The sequence below is a fragment of the Notamacropus eugenii genome, chromosome X (genome assembly GCF_028372415.1).
Source record: "Notamacropus eugenii isolate mMacEug1 chromosome X, mMacEug1.pri_v2, whole genome shotgun sequence".
NCBI lineage: Eukaryota > Metazoa > Chordata > Mammalia > Diprotodontia > Macropodidae > Notamacropus > Notamacropus eugenii.
Window position 1 is genome coordinate 20,591,875 of NC_092879.1, and position 12,205 is coordinate 20,604,079.

General features: G+C 40.4%; 2 pseudogenes; one reads left to right on the forward strand and one right to left on the reverse strand.

The window, feature by feature from the left end:
- The window catches only part of LOC140515715 (E3 ubiquitin-protein ligase DTX3L pseudogene), a 69,723-nt pseudogene that overhangs the window by 12,129 nt on the left and 45,389 nt on the right, over positions 1-12,205 (forward strand).
- LOC140515169 (protein maelstrom homolog pseudogene) lies at positions 8,932-10,508 on the reverse strand (annotated as a pseudogene).

A 12,205-nucleotide genomic window follows, 5' to 3' on the forward strand; every position in this document is an offset into this window, starting at 1 on the left:
TGTAGCTCAAGATTACAAAATGTCCTCCTACAACCACTGACTTCTTTCCTTATAATAAGAATTATCTTCTGGTGATAAAAGAGGCTACTTGAGGGTTCCAGAAAGAACACTAGGTGAAGAGGAGATCTGGATCTAATGCACTCTCTCCTCTCCCCCCTCTGCTGGGTCATCTTTGACTGGTCCCTTCCCCTGTCAAGGTTTTCCTGTCCTCATTGGTCACATGAGGAAGTAGATGGAGGCCTTTGATTTCCAAGGACCTTTTCAGCTCTGACATTCCAGGAATTTGACTAACCCATCATCATAAATGTTTAACAGTTAGCTCTCAAAAAAAAGTATGCATTGCACACTTTTAAATTTAATCTGAAATATTAACATTTTCCATCACTTTCTTAAGTATAGAAAATTAACAAAATAATAAATCAAGCCTTAATTGCCAGTTTCTGGCTCCCATTGAAAATTTCAGTATTGGTTCTCTCCAGCAGGTATGAGTTGGCTCCAGCATATCCCTGCACTGATTTCAATGGCACTTGCCAAGGTCTCTGGAAGAAAATAGACCAAGATGAAACATTTAAGTAGTCTCCCTGCCTTTAGAAACATTTATATTCATTTTGTTTTATTCTGAACTTCACATCCAGAAAAAAGAAAGAATATTTCCATATACAAAATAGGACAGAAAAAGAAAACATTGATATAGTTTTTGCCTTATATAAAAGTTCTTTCAATGTACCATTCTAGAGCAAGTGCTTCATTTGGTTTGATTTTTGGAAAAAAAAGCAACTATTTCTGCAAAATCACTTATAGGAAGAAAATAATGGAATTGTACTGAATGAACTCCAAGTTTTTCTCCAGCTCTGACAGGCAAACATACAAACATACAGGCATACATATCTGGCACTCCCTCCTCTCTCCGTGCCTTTCAGTTGGGGAAAATTTCCTTCTGATTGTGAAGGATTCCAGACACCCAAGATAGGGAGGACCTGTCTGACAGGGAGCTAGAGGATTTTCTTTGGGATCCTGAAAGGCTGAGGATAACCTGGACTGAGAGCAGTAGTGAGCTCCTAGATAGGCATCTAGAGGTGTAATGGAAAGAGCCGTGGTCTGGGAGTCAAAGGACCTGGCTCCTACCTCATGGGTCAGGATACCTGGGTGAGCTGGGGCAAATGAGGCTCCCTTCCTAGGCCTCCCTTTTCTCTTTTCTACAATGGGGAAGGGCGGCTGTTATCCTAGATGATCTCTGAGTTTCCTTCCAGCTGTAGAGTCTATGGTCTCTACTCACAACCTGGACCTTTCAAGTCAATTCAACAAGTGTTCACTGAATCCCTTCTGGGGGCTGATGGAGCTCTTAGTGCTTTCTGCTGGGAATAATATAAAATTAAAGTTAGCATAGTCTTGGAGAGTGGGAAGGTGGATGACTTAGTGGGAAGTGACAGAGATGCAACAAAGAGGGAGAAAAAGTCAATATATAATAACAATAAACAAGAAAAAACAAAATGTTCAAAAGATGGCATGGAAACAAATTGGATGATTTGTTCATAACTTCTGCAATAAATACTTTAAGGCTGTATGTAATAGAAGTTTTGTGTCATATATGATTCTCTTTTCCTTCTTTGTGTGCCAGAGTTTGTTGAAGATTGTTCAGCTCATAATCCAAACATAAAACACTGAATTGTTGTTAATTTCCTGCCTTTAATGACCTTGGTCTATAGGGGTTGTTGTGAGTGGGGGGTGAAAGTGGAGTGGAGTGAGGACCAGGATGTTCCACAGTAAAACTCTAATGATTGTGTAAATAAAATTGCCCTAAGCTTCAAAGCCTATAGAAAAATCAACTGCTATTAGTCTGTGGGAGAAGCAAATGAGAGATCCAGAGTGTCAAAAGAAGTTTGAGGAGGGAGAAGACATTTACAAGGCTTCAGGGAAGACTTCCTGGAGACTTCTGTTGCTCTAGGGCTTGAGGAAGAAAAGGGACTTTAGTTAATGCAGATGGGAGATAAAGGATATCAAATATGGAGGCCTGTGGGAGTCAAGGCAGGGTGGTGGGAGAGGGTAAGTAGAGAGGAAGTAGTTCAGGGGGTTAATTCCATCCAGGGTTAATAGATAGGGGGGCAAGAAGCTGCTGCTCAACAATGAAAAATATTTGATAAGTTAGCAAGAGAGGCAAGCAGAGGGGCAGCAAGAAGAGGAACAATGGCTTGACAACAGAGGACTTGAGTTCAAATCCTAGTTCCCTGTGACCCTGGGAAGTAAATTCTCCTGAGACCTCAGTTTCCTTATGTATAAAAAGAAGTGGTTGGACTGGATGATCTCCAAGGCTCCCTACCTGTTGCTAATGAAGAATAGATGGGTGGGTCCTAGTGTCCCGAATGAAATTCAGTTGGACCGTCTCCAAGTTAAAGAAAGGCATTTATTGGGATCATGCACCCAAGCAGGCTCTATTTCCACATGAGAGAAACAGAAGGATTACTCGAGTTAGGGGTCTTGATTTAAATGCAGTTTGGGGGATAGAGAATGCCTGGGAAAATCAGGTAATCTGGATGTACTTTTATCATACAGATAAGTATTAGAAGAGGAGGACTACTACAGGATGTCACATAGTCCATCCAGTTAAGCTGAGAGAATAGGAAAGGGGAGGGAGAGAGTTGTCAGGTTACTTTGCAGTGCTTTGTGAAATTACACAGCTAAATCCATAGTGGGAGTCTTCAATGCATAGTCTTCTTTGATCACTTTTCTGGCTGGTCTCACCCTGCGTCTTATCACTTATCCTGCACCCTGTTTGTTCCCCTCTGTCTCAAACACATCTGCCTGCCTCACCTTATCATTTTGACATTTTATATTCTAACGTCCCTTCCAGCACTAACCTTCATTTTATGAATATTCTTTCCCCATGCTATCTTTTCCCCCCAAAAAAAGGCAGTTGGGGGAGGGTGCTAACCAAACACCTGTCACTGGCATCTTTATCCTGCTGCTGACCCGCTGCATTTGACAATGACCTCTCTTGTCTGCAGGGATCTTTGGTCTTCTAAGGCCTAAAGTATTTTGCCCCTCATAGCTTTCACCAAGCAGCAAGCCAAGTTTTGGTCCAGGACTAGGTATCCACTTCTCTTGCTTTGGGTTGCCTACTGTGTGCATGTCCATTTCTGCAGGCTGGAAGGGCGAAGGTGCGGCAGGAATCCAAAAGAAACGAGTGGCCCTTTCTCTCTGGGGCTCCCTCCTCAGCTCCCTGCTGCTCTTGCTGCAAGGCTCCTGAAGCTGCCAACTACTGACAGAACTGTTTTTGGCTGGGGACTTTGGGAGCAGCTGTAAATGTAAATTTAGGCCTAAATGCCTCTGCCTAAGTAGAAGGAATTTCCTGACTGGGGGCCCAAAGAGGCTGTGGTTGAACTCGTAGCTTCTTGTCTAAGATAAACTCACTAAGCAAGAGAGGAGGTAAGTCTATCAATCTTAGGGGCCATTACATTACACACAGGCTTTCAAATTGCTGAATATTGTGTCAGGTTTTACACTTAGAAAAGAGGTGATAAGAGTATCAAAACTGGGAATATGCTTAGATCATAGAATATCAGAGCTGGGAGGACCCTTAAATCCCAGAACTTAGAGGGACAGAGATGGAAAGAACCTTGTAATACTGGATGTCAGAGTTGGGAGGTCATAGGTCATATGTGGGAAACAAAGGAAGGAATTCTGCTTCCACAGAGTTAAAATTCCTCCCAGCTCTAAGTGATAGCAGTCAATCAGAGTTGTGACCTAGCATAATCAGGTAAAAGGTCAGAAACTTATGTGCAGTCTTGACAAGTTGTTTGAGGGAATGCTTATTGGAGAGGAGAACGTGAAGTCATGTGACCAATAGATGGTGTGGCGGGAAGTTCAAAATTTGGAACACTATAAAGGGGCTTGCATTGGTCTGAACAAATTGTAGTCTTCCTGTAGCCTTACTTGGGAGCTACCAGTTCATTCAGGGGAAATGAACATAAAGATTAATAAATGCTTTCCTGATTTCACAACAAGTACTGTTTTTTGTTTAAGGTGACCATGTTTCTCACAGTTGGGGGCTTGTTGGGCTCTGTTTCTCACATCATAGAATGGCAGAACTGGGAAGAAATTTGCAGAGGCTTACAGAGTTTGTGATGGGGATAACAGCTTCTCTTTGCGGAATACATGAGCCTCCTGGAAGTGGAACTCAGACCAAGGATGAAGGTGTATATTCTCACGATCTATGATTTTTTGGAGCTAATTAATGCCACCCTCTTCCCCACAACATCTTGCCTGTGGTAGAGAAGGAGTGTATTTGGTGCAAATGGGATCCATCTAATCCTCAAATGAGGCTCTTCAGTGATTTTTAGTAATAAGTGAATTGATAAAGTAAAAATTAGCTCCCTGCCAAAGTAAAACTAACTGATTTTGAATGATTTGACTCTACTTATTCATGTTTACTCATGTGGTAGAAAGGCATTTCATTTTGGATTTGGAGTCAGCAAGCATTTCCCCACCCTTTTCCTTCCTTGGCTCTCCTTTTCATCTGTATTTGAGCTGAATCATCTTCTACTACAAGGTGGGAGGAGGATCTCCCAGGCAGTCTCAACATCTTTGAGGGTCCCTAACCTTGGGCCAACCCTAGGGAGAAAATAGCATATTTTCAGTGTCCCCCCACCCCCCCATGAACAATTGAGCCGAAATTAGAGTTTGTTGCTTGTTCCAGAGAGGTACAATAGTAGAGTGAGGACAATGTGTTGGCAAAGTCTCTGAAACAGCAAGAGGCTCCCAAGGGAATATCAAGCACACCTAAATTGAGAGGTTTTTAAAGGAGTGCTGAGTGAGCACTTTAGGGATTCCCAGGCTCTTCCAGGGTTAATTTAGCCAAATTTTGCCTTGTTAGATTCTCTGTTTGTTCTGTGGATTTGAACATAATTGCTCTATATCTGGTTCAGAATCCCTCTTTCCTGGAAGTTTGGGGAGTTAGTAGGGTGTCAAGAAAATATTTAATCTGACATTTTACTACTTGAATGGCCCAGAAGGCTTTCTGTTCCTCTCAAAGAACAGAATAAGGTATGATACCCTCCTGATACAATATCCCCATTCTACCAAATCTCACTGACATCTACTGTGTGAGACCAAATTGGTCTCCTTGCATTAGATTATTCTGTTACTCCCATTTTATGTATTACTGGTGTCCATATGTGGACTAGGTTGGATTGCTACCTATCTTTCTTTATACATATCAGTCTTCTGTGAATTACTTGTTCTCTGTTGCATTTAATCCTGTGATTTGACAGTAGAGATCAGGAGAGAATTTAAGGCTGGATACACAGATTTGAGAATTGCCTGCATAAAGATAATTTATTGAACCCACGGGACTGAAAAATCTGCCAAGTGATATTTCATAGATCAAGAAGAGAAAAAGATCAAGTGTAGACACTTGGGGGACATCCAGTCTTAATTGGGTATGACCTAAATGAAGATCCAACAAAGGAAACTTAAAAAATGATCAAAGTTCATTATCTTAATAATATTACTGTTGTGTAGATTCTTCTTCTGGTTCTGCACAATTGGTATCAGTTTGTATCAGTTCATACAAGTCTTCCCAGATGTTTCTGAAACCATTCCCTTCATTTTTACTTATAGCACAATAGTATTTCATGACATAACTTGTCCAATCATTCCCCAATTGATGGGTTGATTTTTCCACATCCCCTTTGGTACTTGTTATGTTTCACTTTGGTCATGTGATTTAGGCTGACAGGGGTGAGGTGCTTTGGGATTGCTTAATAGGTTTTGGGTTTTTAAGTTGCATTTCTCTAATTTTTAGTTATTGAGAACACATTTCCAGATAATTATTGATCACTTAGATTTCTTCCCCTGCAAACTGTCTATTCATCCCATTAGGTCATTTATCAATTATGGAAATGCTCTTATTCTTGTAAATTTAACTTCATTCTTCCTTGGAGATTTCATAGAGAAGAATTTCAGTTGAAAGTCAAGTGAAGAAAGAGGGAGATCATGCTGAATGGCCTCAATTACTTCAGTATGAGGTGAAGTCCTCAGATGAGAGATTGAGGAGAAATGTGCCATGGGAGAAACAGAGACAATTTAGGGAGAAAAGAAAATGGCCAAGAGTTAGAACACATACTTAGGAATATAGGATGGAAAATAAATTGAGGAAAAAAAATGTTTCGACATGAAACAATGAGGACATAGTAATGATTAAATAACAGGAATTTGTCATGTTCCCAAGAGGTATAATTTTGTCTTTTATAATTCTTCACATATATATATATGTATATATATATGTGTATATATATATATATATATATATATATATATATATATATATATTTAAATGAATTGTTGATTGTTATCATCAGCAACCATGAACACCATCATGGCAGCACCAATATCCGCCTTCTTCAGCTCCTTTGCTTCAATGGCCATCAGTATTGTGCTGAGGTATCTCTACAGGTGAGAATCTCCTTATACCAATGCAGATCCATATTTCCTAGGGTTCTGAGAGCTTAAGTAGCTTTCCCAGCTACTCACAGGGCAGTGTTCTCTGGAATTCTTGTTGGTCATTGTATCAATTAGCTGTTGCTGTTTTAAATCAAACTTGTTTTCCTTTCAAATGTTTTCACTATATTTTTTGCTCTCCTATTCCTACTCACTTTTCTCTGAATGAATTCATACATATCTTTCATTTCTTATATCACCATAACAATCCATTACCTTCATATACAGTATATATTTAGGCATTCCCAAAATGATGGGTACTCACTTTGTTTCCAGGACCCTGATATAACAAAAGGTACGGATGGATCTTTTTCTTCTGTCTTTGCTCTCTTTGAAGTATTCACCTAGTAGTTGTATTTCCAGACTAAAGAGTATGTACAATTCAGTTATTTTTGAGGTACAGTTTCAAATTGTCTTCCAGAAAGGTTGGATCATTCTCATTTTCACCTGTTCTTATCATAGCCACTTAAATAATTGCCATTTTTCTTGCTTTGCCCTCTTTTCTAGTCTTCTGTTTATAAGGTCAATACTTTGATGTTTTAATTTAGAATTCTTTCATTTTAGTGACTTGGAGTATGTGTTCATATAGTTATTATCACATTTTTTTTCTTTTGGAGAACTGACTATTCATTTCCTTTGACCATATATCTATTGGGGAAGGGCACTTGTTCTTATCTATTTGTGTCAACTGCCTATATATGTTGGTTACTAGAATTTTATCAGAGAAATTTACTGCAGAGATTCTCTCCAATCCTCAGTTTACTACTTTACTTTTAATTCTGACATCTTTAATCTTGTTTGTACAATAGTTTTTAAATTTTATGTAATCAAAGCTTTCTGTCTCCTGTGAACCTGTCACATGTTTGTGTAAAAAAAAAATTCTTTCCTCAACAATGGTAGGAAAGGTATCTCCTTTGCTCTTCTAATTAATTAATTATCTGACCTCTCAATCCAGGACAACCATTTGAAGCTGGTTGTTCCATATGGTGTGAGATAATAGTCGAAGCTTAATTTCTCCCATGCTGTTATCCAACTTTTCAAGCACCATGATATGTTGTCACATACCTAGCCTTCACCCCAGTATTTGGTATTCTTGGGTTTCTCAAATCCAATGCTATTACATTCAGCAAATTTTGGATCTTGAATACTTAATTTGTAGTACTAATTGACTTTCCTATTTTTTAAACTACTACTAAGATCTTTTGATAACTATTGCTTTGTAGTGTAATTTGAGATCTGGTATGGTTACTCCTACTTCCTTCCTATTTTTTCCATGTTTTCTGTAGAACTTTTACATCATATGTTCCTCCAGATGAATTTTACTAGACCTTTAATAGTTTGTTATGATTCTAAATCTACAACTTATTTAAGGTAGTATTATATGAGCTTGGCTCATGAGAAACCATATGGCTTAGTGAATAAAGAGCCAGCTTTAAAGCTCTGAAGACCTAGCCAGGTTCAAATCCTTCCTCGGAAACACAGTGACTTTGTGACCCTGAGAGAGTCACTGAAACTCTCAGTGCTTTAGGCAACTCACTAAAAGTCTAAGTAGCAGAGAAGATTTCAGACCTAGAAGGAGATTATTCCTTAGGGATTTCAGTATAACAATGCAATCAGAGGAGCACAGTTAAGCACAGGTGGTGTTTGCGTAAGCCAGTGAGAGGCCCCCAACCTCAGTGCAGTAGGCGATCTGCTAGTGCTAAAACCCCTTATGCAACAGAACAGTCATCATAATTGGTTCTTCCCTACCCCATGCATCAGATGGCAACAGCCACAGATGCCTTGGCACAGTAACACAGTCACCTAGCACCTGGGCCATGCTTCAAGAATATTAAAACAGTGCCTCCAGTACTCAAGGAACAGAGCTCAACTTTAAAACTCACAAAATATTCTGGAAAATGAGCAAACAAATAAACCAAAAAAAACCTTGACCACAGAAGGCTACTATGACAACAGGGAAGATCAAAAAACAAACTCGGAGAAGGACAAAATGTGAAAACATTTACATAGGAAAGCTGAAAGAGAAATATGAATTGTTCTCAGGCCTAAAGCCCCTGGAGGAATTGAGCTACTGATCTAAATCTCAGCCCTGAGCTCAGCCCTGGGGTGAGGAGGAGCTCTGGTGTGATGGAGATGGAGGTAGGGGTGGTGAGGGAATTCTAATTGCAGATTCTGGACAGAAAAGTTTTTGGTTGCTCCGAGACCAATGTAGAGGCCAGGAGAGGCATAAACTCCTCTCCCTTGATTTTACAACCTTAGAGGAACTGAAAACTTACAAATTCCCAGAGTATACCCTTCTCTTGACAAAGGACTCAAGAGTCAAGTAACTGACTGGGAAAATGCGCATAAAAGGAAGAAGAAATAAGACCATAGAAGGTTACTTTCTTGGTGAACAGGTATTTTCTTCCATCTTTTGGATGAGGAAGACAATGCTTATTTTTTTTTTTTCCCAAACTACAAACAAGTTTTAATTTACGAACAGGATTTCTTTCCAAATGAAAGTTTCTCCAATGGGAGGAAAAATCAATGTGAAGATTTGTTTGCTCAAGTGTACTGATTATGGAAGGGGCTTAGGGCCTGCTGCTTCTTGCAGAAACTGAAAAAGGTCCCATCCTTAGGAGAAGGAGGAGAAAGACTTGCACTCATCCTTCTGGGGCACATAAGGAGAGAGTGGAGTCTCACAATTTGAGAGCTTCTGGAAGCTGCCAGAGGAATTGGATATGCTCTCCAGCAGTCGGGTAATGCCTCGGCCCCGAACGTTGCTCGTCTTGCCAGCTGTTTTCACCCCAGATGGATAGTCACAAGTGGATGTGTTGGATCTTTGCTCCTGATGAGAAGAGTTTGAAAAAGGAGGACTATCAACTCTTAGTTTCTGGAAACGCCCTGCATCCAGCACCACCATTTTGGGGTTCACACTGTTACTGGCTTCATAATCCTGCAGTGGTACATGAGCTTCTGTGAGTGGAATTCCAAAAAGAGTACCTAGGGAATTACTGATGCAATATGCAATCTTCTTGCAGACAGCCAGAGCACAAAACAGAATATTGTTTTTTTCATGCCACTTGCACCTTGTGTTGCTAGAGTAATCCCACATAGACACATCGAGGAGGCTTCGTACCCAGGTCTTCGACGGCTCCTTATGAAGTTTTTGTTGGTAGATTCCCACCACCAGGTCCTCTACGGTGAGGATTTCTAGCTCGTGCCTGATTTCCAATTTCTTTGCCATATGCTTCAGGCACCAGTTAACTCTGTACCTATCATCAGACTTGCAGTACACAGGTGGCCAGCTGCTTTGGTTTGGAGAAATAAATCGATATAGGTTTTGTAACACAGTTGCATAGTCATCTCCTGAGTGAAAGTTAGAAATAGGGATCTTGTGACTGGCATCACTTGCAGCCTGACAATGAAACCGGAAGCCTCATGGCACCTCACCTGGGTCTATAAATCGGTGGAATTCAGCCACAATTCCTTCCTGAAGTGAATATTTGATGCAGCCAGTTTCACAAGGGAGGAAGCGCTGCTCACAGTGAGGAGGTAGCTCTCCGTGGCTAAAAATGTTCAAAAAATAAAAAAAACTTCCAAGCACAGCCTGATCACTCTTCAAAGACAGGCTTGAGACATCTGGAAGTGAAACATTCTGAGTCTGTACAGGGGAAAGCTGGTTCACTGATTCAAGGAATGTTGTGGGAACAGATTTCTGCTTTCCAGGTGGCGAAGGGACCTTCCCCTGAGTTGCCTTCCACTCCCGAGCCATTTCTGCATACTTCTCTTTTTCCTCTTCCTACAGGAGCCCCCAGTTGGAGGAGCAGAAGGGGATGGCGTCCGCCACGCAGGTGACAGGCAGGCCCTGGCGCCGCAGCTCCGGCATCTTCTCCAGCACGAAGAAGTAGTAGGCGTTGCGGCTGGCCCTGCGGTTCGGCATGGCAGGAGGGCGGTGGGGCGGGCGGCCGAGCAGGGCAGGGGGGCAGCAGACCAGCACAGCCTCGAGCCGGCGACACCACGGGCCACCAGGCGCCACTGACAATGCTTATTGTCAGAGGAAGTCAAGGCTTCTGCTTCGAAAATCTCCAAAATAAATACTCAATGGTCTCAGGCCATGGAAGAGCTCAAAAAGGATTTTGAAAATCAAGTAAGAGAGGTGGAGGAAAAATTGGGAAGAAAAATGAGAGATATGCAAGAAAAGCATGAAAAGCAAGTCAGCACCCTGCTAAAGGAGACCCAAAAAAATGGTGAAGAAAATAACACCTTTAAAAATAAGCTAACTCAATTGGCAAAAGTGGTTCAAAAAGTCAATGAGAAGAAGAATGCTTTCAAAAGCAGAATTAGCCAAATGGAAAAGGAGGTTCAAAAGCTCACTGAAGCAAATAGTTCTTTAAAAATGAGAATGGAGCAGATGGAGGCTAATGACTTTATGAGAAACCAAGAAATCACAAAACAAAACCAAAAGAATGAAAAAATGGAAGATAGTGTGAAATATCTCATTGGAAAAACAACTGACCTGGAAAATAAATCCAGGAGAGACAATTTAAAAATTATGGGACTACCTGAAAGCCATGATCAAAAAAAAAGAGCCTAGACATCATCTGTCATGAAATTATCAAGGAAAACTGCCCTGATATTCTAGAACGAGGGGGCAAAATAAATATTGAAAGAATCCACAGATCACCACCTGAAAGACATCCAAAAAGAGAAACTCCTAGGAATATTGTAGCCAAATTCCAGAGTTCCCAGGTCAAGGAGAAAATATTGCAAGCAACCAGAAAGAAACAATTCAAGTATTGTGGAAATACAATCAGGATAACACAGGATTTGGCACCTTCTACATTAAGGAATTGAAGGGCTTGGAATATGATATTCCAGAAGTTTAAGGAACTAGGATTAAAACCAAGAATCACCTACCCAGCAAAACTGAGTATAATACTTGAGGGGAAATAATGGTCATTCAATGAAATAGTGGACTTTCAAGCATTTTTGATGAAAAGACCAGAACTGACTTTCAAACACAAGAATCAAGAGAAGCATGAAAAGGTAAACAGGAAAGAGAAATCATAATGGACTTTCTAAAGTTGAACTGTTTACATTCCTACATGGAAAGACAATATTTGTAATTCTTGAGACTTTTCTCGGTATTTGGGTAGTTATAGGGATTATACATACATACACACACACACACACACATACACACACACATACATATATAGACAGAGAGCACAGGGTGAGTTGAATAAGAAGGGATGATGCCTAAAAAAGTAAAATTAAGGGATGAGAGAGGAATATATTGTGAGGAGAAAGGGAGAAATGTAGTGGGGCAAATAATCATGCATAAAAAAAGCAAGAAAAAGCTTTTTCAATGAAGGAGAAAAGGGAGGAAATGAGAAGGAAAAAGCAAAGCTTACTCTCTTCACATCTGCCTTAAGGAGGGAATAACATGCTCACTCAATTTGGTATGAAAATCTATCTTACTCTACAGGAAAGTAGGGGAGAAGGGGACAAGTGGGGTAAGGGGGATGATAGAAGGGAGGGCAAATGGGAGGAGGGAGTAATTAGAAGTAAACAGTTTTGGGGAGGGACAAGGTCAAAAGAGAGAATAGAATAAATGGGGGGCAGGATAGGATGGAGGGAAATATAGTTAGTCTATACAACATGATTATTATGGAAATCTTTTGCAAAACTACACATATATAGCCTATATTGAATTGCTTGCCTTCTC